Source organism: Dipodomys ordii, unplaced genomic scaffold, assembly GCF_000151885.1.
Source record: "Dipodomys ordii isolate 6190 unplaced genomic scaffold, Dord_2.0 Scaffold82, whole genome shotgun sequence".
In the NCBI taxonomy this organism is placed as follows: Eukaryota; Metazoa; Chordata; class Mammalia; order Rodentia; family Heteromyidae; genus Dipodomys; species Dipodomys ordii.
The window spans coordinates 6,268,956-6,281,836 of record NW_012267298.1 but is presented as its reverse complement, the minus strand read 5'-3'; the positions used below and the strand labels follow the sequence as shown (position 1 = coordinate 6,281,836).

Sequence of the window (12,881 nt, the reverse complement as noted above, 5' to 3'; positions counted from 1 at the left end):
TGGACTGAGCGTGGGTGTGCTGAGCATGGACTGAGCGTGGACTGAGCGTGGGTGTGCTGAGCATGGACTGAGTGTGGACTGAGCGTGGGTGTGCTGAGTGTGGGCTGAGCATGTACTGAGCGTGGGCTGAGCGTGGGTGTGCTGAGCATGTGCTGAGCGTGTGCTCAGTGTGTGCTGAGTGTGTGCCGGGCTGATGTGTTTCAGCAGCCTGTACTCGGTGCTCTAAGTGCCGTTGAAGGACATTGTGAGAGTGTATTCTCGGATGTGTATGTGCACGTGTGTGTGCACACACTTCTGGCACACGTGCACTTGGTGAGGACAGACCCAGACCAGATGGAAGGGCTGGACCTGCAAAACTCGAGGAGGCCTTCCTTGTGCTTCGCTAGTGTGCTGTGTGCACCGTGGATTCGGCACTGACCAGGTCAGGCCCCGCTTCCCTGGGGGCCACACAGCACACAACAGGCCCCAGCCGGACAGCCCTCGCTGGACCCTTCTCCCTCCAGGGCTGGGCCCTGCGTTCTCATCTTATGGGTAAGGACGCAGAGCTCAGAGAGGGTCCATCACTGCTAAAGGCCACACAGCCCCCAGTGTCAGGCCAGAGCTTTGCACTGGTAATCCCTGGCAGATCGATACAACTCTTGGGGACAGGGCTATTCTGCAGCTGCCCGGTCTTCATCAATGTCTGCTAACCACAAGGCTGGCTAGCACCTGAAGGACCTTTATTTTACATATAGTTTTAATTAAATTAGCTCATTCAATTAGTTGCTCTGATTGGTTAATCGATTTGTGCAGCTGAAGAAGTGTGCTTTAAGCCAGAAGTTGAATTTTAATTAGAAACAGCTACATGAGGCAAGTCCTTTTATGAGCTTGAAAGAACGGCGAAGGAGATGGGCGTGCTGGCCAGTGCTGCAGAACTTCGTGTCCCCTGGACCAGAGACAAAAGGCCGTTACACGTAGCACATCGGGCAGCCTGAAGACCGTAGAAAGGCTGTAACTCCAGCTCCTTGGGAGGCTGAGAGGGAGAGGATTGTGATTCAAGGGCAGGCCAAAAAAAACATTCAAAAGACCTCACTTTACCAGAAAAATCTGAGCATGGGAATGCCTCTCAGCACAGCGAGACAGAACATAAATAGGAGGATCACAGTTCAGGCGTAAGGGATGGGATAAGAAGGGACTTGGTTTATTTGCCTCAACTCTGGGCCTGGGCACCGTTCCTGAGCTTCATTTTCTCAAGGCTGGCGTTCTACCAGTTGGGCCACAGCTCCACTTCCAGCTTTCTTGGAGTAGTTTATTAGAGATAAGAGTCTCACTGACTTTTCTGCATAGGCTGGCTTTGAACTGTGATCCTCTAGGCCTCCTGAGTAGCTAGGACACGTGAGCTGCCGGTGTCCCTCGAAGATAGCACCTCTTGTTTATTGTTGTTTTCTCTAGCTTGGGACCCAGTAGTTCTTTGCTGAGTGGGCTGTGGCTTCTGGTCTCTCCTGTGAAGCCAAGACTTAAGCCCCAAGTACAACAAAAAGTTGAGTCAGCCTGGAAGGTTCTGTGACATTATTTCCTGATGGGTGCACTCAGCCCAGCTCAAGGAGGTGTCGTTTCCTCCCTGCGGGAGCAGAGGCAGGGCTCGGGGCCAGTGGATGACTGAGGAGGTGTTTCAGGAGGCGGGGAAGGGGGTGAGGCTGGGCAGAGGAGCTGCTGAGCCAGAACACGCCCTGCTCCCCTCTGGAGTTGACCCATGTCCCACGCCACCCCGCAGTGCCCCAGGGGGTAGCCAGGGAGGGAGGGCAGGGGGTCAGGTCTCCGGGTGAAGCAGACCTGTTTGGCAGGGAACCTGAGCAACTTGGAGGACAGGGCTTGGTAATCAAGAGCCCTCGGCCGACTTTCCTGGGGTAGCAGATTACTCCAGTGACCCCCGGAGAAGCCCAGCTGGAGAGGCGGGTGTCAGGTTTGCATTTCCTTGGCCGGGTCAAGCTACCCCAGGCAGCTGAGTTCTGTGGGGTTGTTTTATGGATGGCCATGCAGAGGGGAGGAGACTGGGGGAGGGGGTTATACCCGACCCCAGCCAGCCTGGGCCCTCAGTGGGAGAGGCCCTGTCTCTTCACCTCTCTAGAGGCCAGGCCAGGCCACAGGCCTCAGAAGACACATGGGAGGGAGTCACAGCCCCGGTGCACACGTCGCTTCCCCTGGGGGTCTGGGGTTCAGTCAGATGGGGAAACCGAGCCTCGCCCAGTCCCTGGATTCTCCTATTCATGGCTGCCTGCTTCTCTCCAAGACGAGAATACATTCCTCGAGCGGCCTGTGGGCCCCGAGCCCGTCCGCCCCGGTGTCCCGTGTCTTCGCCATCTTCCCACCTTCCCTGCCAGCCACCCCCTACCTCCTCCACTTAGCCACCCTGGCCTTGCCCTCGCTCGGCCCTGGGAGCTGGCCTTGGGCCTTCATGTGACCTTCACCATCAGACCAGGCCGTGATCCAAACCAGAGCCCGTCCACCCCCCCCCCTTTCCCGCCATTCTGTGCCCCCCCTTGGCTTCCCGGTTCCCAGGTCGCCCCCCACACCGGACCCCGGCCTCTGGGGAGCGAAAGCTAGACTTTCCCAGAAAAGGAACACAGATGTTTCCAAGTGACTCAAAGAAGAGCTCGACACAAGGTTCTGGCAAAGTCCGCCTGGCTCTGGCCCTGGCCTCCCAGGCCGCGCGGAGGGTGTGCTCGTGGGAGGCAGGGACAAGTGGCCCCAGCCGGTTCTCCTCCCAGGCTCCAAGGCTAGCCCGGTGCGGGAGTTTGGGCTAGCCTCAGCCCCTCCTCTAGGCAGTGAAAGTGGAGGAAGGAGAGCACCACGAGCCTTCCCTTCTTCCCTTCTGGCCTGCGTGTCTGTGCCTGCCGTGGGCGGCGGGTGGGTAGCTTTCCCCTCCCAAGCACAGTGCTCCCTTTGACTCCTCCCAGCCTGCTTCCCGCTTCCTGCTGCCTTCCTGAGCAAGGAGAGCCCCCAGCCCCGGCCCAGCACCAAGGGCCCCTGCTGTCAGGGTGCACTGACTGCCGGGCAGCACCTGCTTGGAATCCAGGCAGACACAGCGAACTGAGCCTGTGCCCTGTCAGGAAGAACCGTTAGGAGAGCTGTGGTGGGGACGTCGACGTCTCTCATCTCTCCGGCCTCGTGACCGCGTGCGATGGGCCACTTCCCATCCCCAGCATGCAGGAGGAGAAGCGGGGGAGGTGGGGTCAGAGCAGTGAAGAGGTCATGGCAGAGCCCAGGCCGGGGGCAGGCCTTCTGCCCCACAGCTGGGGTCTTACCCCTCAGATGTCTGCTAGCAGGAAACAGATGCTTGAAAAGGCTCCTCCCATTGGTCTGCCAGCCTCGCTGTGTAACAAACACTCCCCAAAGCTGGGTCGTGACCAGCCAATCTCGTTCCTCCGCAAGTGCGCCAGCTGGGTTAACTGCAGCTGGGGACCAGCGCTGCTCCACACATTGTCTCTGGCTGAGGGAGGTCGTGTGGGGGAGGAGGCGATGGGGGTGATGATGGTGATGACGAGAGGTGTCACCTGGCAGGGACACGGGGAGTCGTCACCCAGGTTCTCACTGCGTATGGGACCTCAGATGAGACCCAGCAACCAACCTCACCCAATTTCCAGATCCACATCCTCTCTTACCCACGACGTGTTTGTGTCCTGCCTCTTAGAAGCATGCTCTAGAAGCAAAGCCCCTGCCCTTCCCTGCTCCAGCATGACCTCCACCAGCCACCAGCCCCGCGGCGGCCGTGGGCCCGTGAGCCGGGCTCTGTCTGCGCAGTGCTTTCTGTCCTTCCTGCCCTTCCTGGGGCGGTGGGACTCGGGACCCGCCTAGCCGCGCAGCACACAGACCCCGGCCCGCTTCCGCCAGCCAGCCAGCCCTCCTCAAGCTCCTGCAGCGGGGACTGCTTCCTCCCCGTCCCGGCGAGCTCTGGGCGCGCTCTCCAGCTCTCTGGGACGCCAGTCTCTGGGCGCCGGAAGTGGTCTGAGGCGTGCTGCGTGCACAGCTTTCTCTTCATGGTTGTGACAGGAAGTTTGCACACGCAGGTCGCCTCCATTCCCACGCCGGGCAGCGGACGGGCCCAGTCACTCAGCACGCGCAGTTAGTGTTTACTTACGGCTGGGCTGAGCCCGTGGCAGGCCCTCTGCATGTCCTCTCCTGGTGGTCAGTCTGAGCATTTCTGTCTTTCAGATGAAGAAACAGAGGCTCAGAGAGGCGAAGTAACCCCGCTGAGGTCACCCAGCAGGTAAGCCCTAGGTTCTTTTCCTTCCGGGGGGCTTGGGAAGATGGACGCCCCAGCAGGGCTGTTTCTATGTGTGGTGATCTTCAGCAGAGGACTCTTGCTTCTCTGAGCAGACAAACCCAGAGCCCCAGCACTCTAGGTTCAGTGATGAGATGTTTGACGGATGGCGGCTGTCTCCAAGGAAGTCCTTCTGAGGGGCAGGCTGTCTAGGAAGCAGAGCCTGGGCTCACTCTAGGGCCGGCCGCAACCCCACCCCCCCCCAGTGACGCCCCTGAGCAGTGCACAGTTGCGTAGTGTGGTCTGTAGTATTTTTGGTTACATTGTTTTTGCAAGACAGAGGAAGTCCAGTGGCTCAGTGCATCCTTCCCTCCTGATCTAACTGGCTAGGGTCAGGTCGGAGAGGAGGAGAGCAGAGCAGAGAGCCTCCCGCTCTGGGCCCCACGATCACAGGCCGCTGGCACTGTCCTGTGGAAGTTTGCCATTGCTATTATTATTATTACCATCAGTTTTCTATGGGACTCAGGCCAGATGCATACAAGACCTCCGCACCGTGTGCAACACACATGCCTGAAGGAACCTTCGTTCTTTGGGCTGTGAGTGCTTGGCTGGCTCTCAAGCCACTATCACTTACTTTCTGACACTTCCAGCAGGGGAGACTGACAGGAGAGGAGGCATGAAGGAACAGGTATTACAGATTCTGGAGTAAGGACATTCCTATGGTGGGAACAGCACATGCAAAGGTCCTGAGACAGAGGATGTGTTTCTGTATTTGCCTCTCCTCGGTGCCCACTCCCCAACATGGCTACTGCTCAGTACTCTCCTCTGTCTGTTACCTCCATGTCAGTAGGACTGTGGTGATGGTGGTAGTTGAAGGAGTTGTACAGCAAGAAAACAGAACGAGACAGTTGGGTGGGACAGAAGAAAGACAGAGCCGGATGTGGCTTGTTTTTCATCTTTAGTTTTCTGCACACTGCACTTCGTGGCAACCTTTAAAATAGCTTTGTGGTTATTCTCTCTGCACATTTTTTTAAGTAAAGCTGGGTGTGTCCAGCACGCTACAGTGCACCCTTTGTGGCTCATAATCAAATCAGAGGGAAACCAGATTCCCAAGTTGTAAGAAAATACACCAAGGTACCCTGGAGGCTGATGCTGAGCCTGGGGATGGAGGCCCCGCAGGTGAAGGCTGGGCCACAGGGCGGCAGAGGCCAGCAGATCTTCCAACTGGAATCTCAGTCAGGCCCAGACTCCTGTCCCGTCCTCTGGGCTCCTTCTCTATGTGTGCAGCCCAGTCTGTTCTGCTGGCCGGCCGTACCTGGCTGTCAGACCCCAGGGTCTATATTCAGTGCAGCCCTCCTGTCCCCAGGCCCCGGCCTCCTGCGGGCACTCGGATTGGCAGGATTGATTCTCCGCACGGCGGCGCTCGGGGATGGGCTGTGCCTGCCGGGCTTCCGGCCCTTCTCACCTCTCCCCACACAGACCTGCAGCTCCCGAGCCAAAAACTCATTTCCGGGAGCTGCAGCTTGGCCTTCACCTCGGGCTCAGAAAGCCTTATTAAGTCTTCCATTAACTGAATCTCATTCAGCTGGAAAGAATCATCAGAAGCAATTCCGCCTGACCACTGGTCTGTGAGCTCCTGCGACTTTCTTATAAAGAGCGTGGTTCCCAGAACCCGGGTGCCTGGGCTGTGGGTCCAGCCCTGCCGTGGCCTCTCCCCCGCCACCCCCCATCCCCCGCCCCGGGCCTATGGGCAGCCAATGGGGCACCGGGGCCTCCACCTGTGTCACACAGGCCCAGTGTGTGCCCAGTGACCCCATGTTCACCCTTCACAGCGGTGCAGGCGCCCCTGACCCCTCGCCCCATCGCCAGACTTCAGAGTTCTTGGCTTGACTCACTCTTCCGTTAGTTCCCTGGATGTAAACATTCAGAATGTTTGCCTCCATCCTGTCTGCGTTCCCTAACCAACGCTCTGCGCTGATCCCTCTCCTTCAGTCATGTTGATTTTGCTCCTGGTCTGCCCTAAGCAGCAACCCAGCAGCTGCTGCAGGTTCCCTGGGGGCGGGCAGGCACGGCCAGGGCTGGAAGAGGCTGAGCCGTTAGCGGAGATGGGCATGGCCCAGGACGTTTTCCTTTCATCTTGCCTGGCAGAGCCAAGGCGCAGGGCTCTGCGCGCTTCCTGGCTGAGGGCCCAAAGCAGGGACTGTCTTCCCCAGCAGAGACCGAGTGACCTGCGCTGCTCCCTCACCCACTGAGCTCTGGGGAATGGGGAAGGCACGAAGCTCCGATGGAGGCCTGTCCAGGCAGTATTGACCAGCCTGGGGAGCCAGCAACCCTTGCCTTAGGTCTCTGAACTGGCCGTCACAGACCCAGGTATGGAGGAAAAGCCAGGCCTCCTGAGCCATCCAAGGGGACCATCGCCCAGACACAGGCTGGCGTTGACTTGGAGCCCTGGTCTCTCCGGCCGGCTGAGCGTGCGATGTGGTCGCTTGCTGTCGCTGTCGCTGGCCTTAGACTCTGTTTTCTCAGTCACAGAATGGGGATCATTGTTCCAGGTCCTCTTCCAGGAGCACCGCGGGGATTGAAAGAACGTTCCAGAGCTGGAGAAATGCAGCTGCAAGGAAGTCCTTGCTGGGCAGAGGGATGCGATGCACCCCGCAGCTCGGGGCTGTCACCCCGCGTTTCAGGCAGAGGTGTTGGGAAGGCAGGCGCTGGCAGGGAACAGAGTCTGGTCCCCACCGGCCCTGCGCATGGTCAGCTTGAGGAGGCCCAGGAAGGCGGCCCCGGGGGCCTGGGCGCCGGCGGACAGCAGGCCAGCCGGGTCTCAGGTTTGCCTGCTGGTATTCCAGGGTCCTGGCAGTGGACAGCAGAGCCTGGGTCAGACCCAGGAGATGCCCTGCGGTGGGAGGGAACCCCCGCCTTGCACTGTGGTACTCGGAGCACCCTCTTCTCAATTGGAGGGACACCCGCGACCCCAGGGCCCCCCTCAGAGCTTCCCAGCTCACACTCTGTCTAGCTCACAGCTGACCTGTGGTGTTGACTGTCCCAGTACACACACACACACACACACACACACACACACACACACACACCTGTAGGATATAGAGAGCGCTGGTGCCCAAGCATCATGTGGAGACCTCATCAATAAAACTTGGATCCAAAGCCCACGTGCTTGTTGCTGCACTAACCAGAGAGGGCAAACTGACCCAATAATTTACCTCTCAGGGTCCCAGCGCCTTGTTTCTTACCTGAGAGTAATGGTGCTTGTCAAGAGCGCCAGTGTTCCAGGCATGCATGCCCGCACGCCCGCACAGGCACACACAGACACATGCAGTTGTAAAATCTTCTTGCCGATGCTGGTCTCCTCCCTGACAAAAGGTAGCAATCTAGAAAGGGATAAAAGAGTAAAGAATTCGGGGCTGGGAAGGTGGCTCAGTGGTAGAGCGCTTGCCTTACATACATGAGGCCCTGGGTTTGATTCCTCAATACCACATAAGCAGAAAAAGCTGGAGGTGGCATGCTGTGGCTCAAGTGGTAGAGCGCTAGCCTTGAGCTGAAGAGCTGAGGGACAGCACCCAGGCCCAGAGTTCAGGCCCCATGACCGACAAAGAAAAAAAAGAGTAAAGAATTCGAGGGCTGCCACGTGTGGATGCGGCGTGAGCCCCGTGCTGCCAGCCTGGTGAGCACCCCTCACCTGCCCCCTGTGGTCACGGCGCTCAGGTGCGGCCTGCACTGGGCTCTGGGTAGACCAAGCCTCCCTGAGCTCTCCAGGTGCAGCCTTGGAGCTGGGCTGTGGGTTGAGGCTTTGGCCCCTGTCCTGCATGCTTCCCCATGCCAGGAACGTCCTGAGATACCCCCCCTGCTTCCTTCCTGAGACCCCAAGAGATCAGCCAGGCTTGGCAAGGGGCACCTCCCCCAGGCCTCCCAGGGGAGGGGGGGCAGAAGGGGAACTTGTGAGTTTTAAAGCAAATGGGCAGAACGAGCCTGTTTTCCCCACTGTGCTCTGCCGTGGGCGGCCCTTTGATGGGCAGTCTGGGACAAGCTGTCTGGTCCTTCTGTCCCCCAGAAAGAGAACCTTGGGGTGTGGAGTGCCCACCTGCCAGCCAGCTGAGCAAAGCTGGGACAGGCTGGTCCCTTCCCATGCCCTCGGAAAGGTGTCTCCTGTGGCGGCCGTGGTCCCTGGCGCCGCTCCCCCTCCACACTTCTCCTGGGTCGGATGGAGGGTGAGTAGCGCTCTGTGATGACTCTGGGAGGCGCAGGGCTGAGCTGCGTGTCCCATCTGCTCTGCGTGGACGTGCCCTTGAGTGGGAGGTGGGCCTTTTGCAGGGGCCCTGGCACTGACCAGCCCTGGCTCAGGGGCAGGTGCCCACCCTGTCTGTGAAGCCAGGCTGTTTGGACCAGCTGTCAGCCCCTCCCTGAATCAGTAAGAAGTAGCACCCTGGGCTTCATTTTCCTGTTCTGTAATGCAGGTGTGTTGATCATTCCAGAATAAAACCCCTCACACCCCTGGAGCTCTCCGCACACAGAGGTGCACGGGAGGAGCTGTTGTTGCCAGAAGGTTCCAGAACGGGTGCCAGTACCCATGCTTCCTTGCTCTCCTGTCCAGACTGCAGCGGTGTGGTCGCTGTGCCTCTATTTTGCAAACCAGGACAGGGACGGCTGGCTGTGGCAGACTGGCTTGCCCAGGCCACACACAGCGGATGAAGAAGAGGGTTCTGAACCTATCTTCTTCCCACTGCTGCCTGTGGTGTGGAAACGGAATCCAGACCTGAGTTCTACTTCAGAATCGTAGAGCTGCGCTAGCCCATTTAGTCAAGCAGATAGTAGACGAGGAGACAGATCGCAAGTCGCCATGGTCATTCCTTACCCGAAGTGGGAAGAGACACCACAGGGCTGTCAGTCCCAGCAGAGGGAGACAGGCAGGCATTGGGGTGTCCTTGGCCCCCAGCATCACCCTGCTCCAGCCCCCCAGCCCAGGCACGGTGGTGCTGCCCACATGAAGCACCTGGGTTTGCTGTTCATGATGTGACCATGAGCCTGTGATCTCAACCTTCTGCCTCCATGTTTCAGCTGCACAAGGGACAGAATCACCCCAGCCCCACTCCTTTGAAAGCTGGGGCAGTCCTCATGTGGCCCCTGCAGGTGTGTGCACACCTTTTTCTCCAGCTTGAGCTTTACAGGGGTACATGGGAGACACCAGTGCCAGGTATGTGTGCACCTTTCTCCAGCCTGAGCCTTGCAGGGTACATGGGAGACACCAGTGCCAGGTGTGTGCACACCTTTTTCCAGCCTGAGCCTTGCAGGGTACATGGGAGATGCCACTGCCAACATCTCTCTACTTCTTGTCTCCAAGTCTCCTGTCTCCTTGACTGTTTCAGGCTCTGGACATGCTCCACAGCTCCTTGCTAGCCTCTTCTCTCCTGACCTGCTTGCTCTTTCCTATTCCCTAATCCATCCAGCCCCTCCTCCCCCAGGCCATCTGTCCTCAGCTGCTGTGTAAACACCCTGTGCCCCACTTCTCCCAGGGGACGGCTCACCAGTCCATTGCCATGGGTAGCGCCAGCCTAAAGGGCAGCCACGGAAGGCAGCGTGGGCCTGGCCAGCTGCAGATGTGATCGGGGGGCTTCCTAGTGAGCTCTGCCCTTCTCTTCCGAGGGCTGGTCAGGGTAGCTTCACCCCCACCCAGCCCCTGGCTCTGTCACACCCCCACAGCTCATGTCTGGAGATGGTTCACGTCGGACGCTTGCTGGTGGGTGACAGGCTCCCTTGTGTTAGCAGCCAGGTTTATGCTGTGGCTGAATTCCCCTGCTGAGCCCCAATAGAGCCTCTCTGCCTCATTGAGAGACTTCCCTGTCACTGGAGGGGTTGAAGTGTTCCTTTCGAGTCAGGGAGCGTGGAGGAGGAGAACCTCTTTAGTCCATAGTGCCATCTTTGGAACCTCAACACGCAGAACTCCTGCCCTCTCCCGGACAGTAAAACTCTTGAGTCCACTGTCAAGCCCTGAGTAGGCGTTGCTCTGTTGTGGTTTTCCCCTCCGTTCAGATCCGGGACATCGGCCTCCTCCTGGGGAAAGTCAGGGCCTGGGGGCACACGTGTGGGACCCCTTGTTTCTGAGCAGCCGCCGGTGTTGTCTGGATTCTGCAGACTCCAGATTGAGCGCCCCGGCCCATGCACATAAGGAGATTTGAGGATTTAAATTCCTCGTCTGCAGCTGAGAACGTGAAAACGCACCACCGGGCCTCCACCCACGGGACGCAACCTGGCTGCCATGCTTCCTCGGAGCTCGCGTCTCCACACCGCCCGCTCCGAGTCACCGTTTGCACTCCCAGAGGCACCAGGGGGTGACAGGAGGAAGACTTGTGAGGGGATTCTCCCGTTACCCAGCATCTCTGAGAATGTGGGTGCAGGAAGGAGCAGGGAAACGGAGGCCCCAGAGAGACAGACTTGCTGAGTGGCTGAGACAGGGCTACCGTGCGCCGGGCGTGCTGTGTGCATCTCTGTGTGGCTGTCTGTGTGTACACAGTGCTCACAGCACAGCGGTACCCCCTCCGCTCGCAGCCCCATACCCCCGCTTTCACCGCAGGACTTCCTCTGCTTCCACCTGCTGAGGCCACTTGGCTTTCATAACGACACCTAGAATTCCCCATTACCTACTGTGTGTGTGAGAGAGACAGAGAGAGAAAGAGAGAGAGAGGGAAACAGACAGACAGATAGTACTGGAGCTTGAATTTGAGGCCTTGTGCGCCCACATGCCTTCATTTGCTCAAAGCTGGTGCTTTATCATTTCAGCCATACAGCCACTTCCAGCTTTTGGCTGGTTAATTGGAGATAAGAGTCTCACAGATCTGTCTGCCTGAGCTGATTTTGAACTGTGACTCTTGGATCTCAGCCTCCAGGGTAGCCCGGGTGGCAGGTGTGACACCACCTGCTTTTCTGGTGTGGTGAGAAGCTGTGATAAACAGTAGAATAGAAGCTGGTTGTGATGGCACGTGCCTGTAACTGCAGCAATCAGGATGCTGTTGCAGGGGGATCCTGAGTTTGAGGCCAGACTGGGCTACACAGTGAGTATATAATATATCAAATGTACAAGCCTGTAACACGGTCATATAGATCGATTCTCACTGTATGGTTGTTGCTCCATTTCTGTGTGACTGGCAGCACAGTAGGTTTGTGCCAGTGTCTATGTACACATGTATGGATGTGCTTTGGTGTGACAGGCACATGTGCAATGAGCCGTGACATGCGTGTGCAATGGGCCATGGCATACACGTGGAACACGCTGTGGCTTCAGCATCACAGGCAACAGGAAGAATTCCATTCCATTGCCATCTTACGAGCCAGCCTCACCCATGTGGTCTGCCATCCAACAAAATGTCACGCGTCAAGTGGCAGTCCTGGTACTAAATGTCCATTCTTGGGGGTCAGGAATTGTTCCTGGAACTTTCTATATCCAACAACATCAATCCTATGCACGGGAAATGTTTGCCGTATGCGTGGAGGAGTTTTATACAGGGACTGTCAGAGCTGATGGACCTGTTGTTCATCTGGTCACTTGGGAATCCAAAGTGAGCAGGGTCTGGACCGTTCCTCCCTTTACAGAGAGGACGGACTGCCTAGCAGTCAAAGGTGACTTTGTGTCCAGCCATTCTGCAGGCCCAGCTGCCTCAGGGCAGTGGATGGCTGGTGGCAGGGTAGAGACACCATCCTAGCCTACTTACCTGATGAGCTTTTCTGGCCAGGGCCATCCACCTCTCAAGCTCCACTTCTCCACAGCCAGGTTGTCTGGATGCTAAGGTTTTCTGGAGGAGGTGAAAACAGGTCTAACAGCAGCCAAGGCTGATCCCATGCTGGGGCCGGACAGCAGATCCAGTCCTGGATCAGCCAGGCCAGTCAGCTGCCCGCTTCCTGAGTGACTCAGAGCGGGTGGGACACCCAGCTGCCGGCTGATCAGAGACAAAGCAGATGAGGGGAAGCAAGGCTCCTGCTGGCCTCACCCAGCCCAGGGCATCCTCGAACACCCTGTCCTCACTCAGGCCGCCATCATGGAGTGAGCATGATGCGGCTGCCTTCCACACTTCAGGGCCAAGGCTCAGGTCAGGAAGGAGCTTCAGCCAGGCACCCCACTGGGCTCGCCTTGGCTGGGCCGGAGGCTGTGGTCACAAGCACTTTGATCTCATACCGTGCCTGGAACAGGTCTGGCAGCCAGGAGACTCGAGGTAACTGGTGGGCGTCCTCGCTGCTGGTTGACGTGGCCATCTCAGGAGGGATGGTTTTCACTTGGACTATGTAGATAAGGACCAGGAAGGCAGCCCTGCCAGCCTCGGGCCCAGCAAAGGGCTCAGCGCCTTTAGGATCTTCCACGCAATCCCACTCCTGGTGCAACAGATCCCAAACCCACTCCCTGTCCCGTCTCCCTCAAGCCTCTGCCTGCTGGTCCTCCTTTACTGCCAGCCTTTGGTGTCTGCTGGGATCCTTTCTGTGGGAGGGTGTGACGTGGTGGCCTAGGAGAAATGGGCCGGTCAGTCTGGAGAACAGAGTGGGCCCTATCTGGAAGTTGGGGGACTTGCTTCTCATTTGAGCATTGGCACCATTTTTCTGTGTGTCCTTGAAAACCAGTCACTTCCCCTTTCTCCTGATCGTCGTT

General features: G+C 58.0%; 1 protein-coding gene across 2 annotated transcripts in view; it reads left to right on the top strand.

Moving 5' to 3' along the window:
• Positions 1 to 12,881, top strand: part of St3gal1 (ST3 beta-galactoside alpha-2,3-sialyltransferase 1) — a 53,249-nt gene that overhangs the window by 30,758 nt on the left and 9,610 nt on the right. Inside the window, exons 1-2 of one of the 2 annotated variants that reach the window (XM_013025196.1) lie at positions 3,841 to 4,101; positions 4,192 to 4,246. The gene's annotated coding sequence lies outside the window, so the exon portion shown is untranslated. Of the gene's footprint in view, positions 1 to 3,840; positions 4,102 to 4,191; positions 4,247 to 12,881 lie in introns of those variants that run through there. The other variant, XM_013025197.1, reaches the window with a different exon arrangement.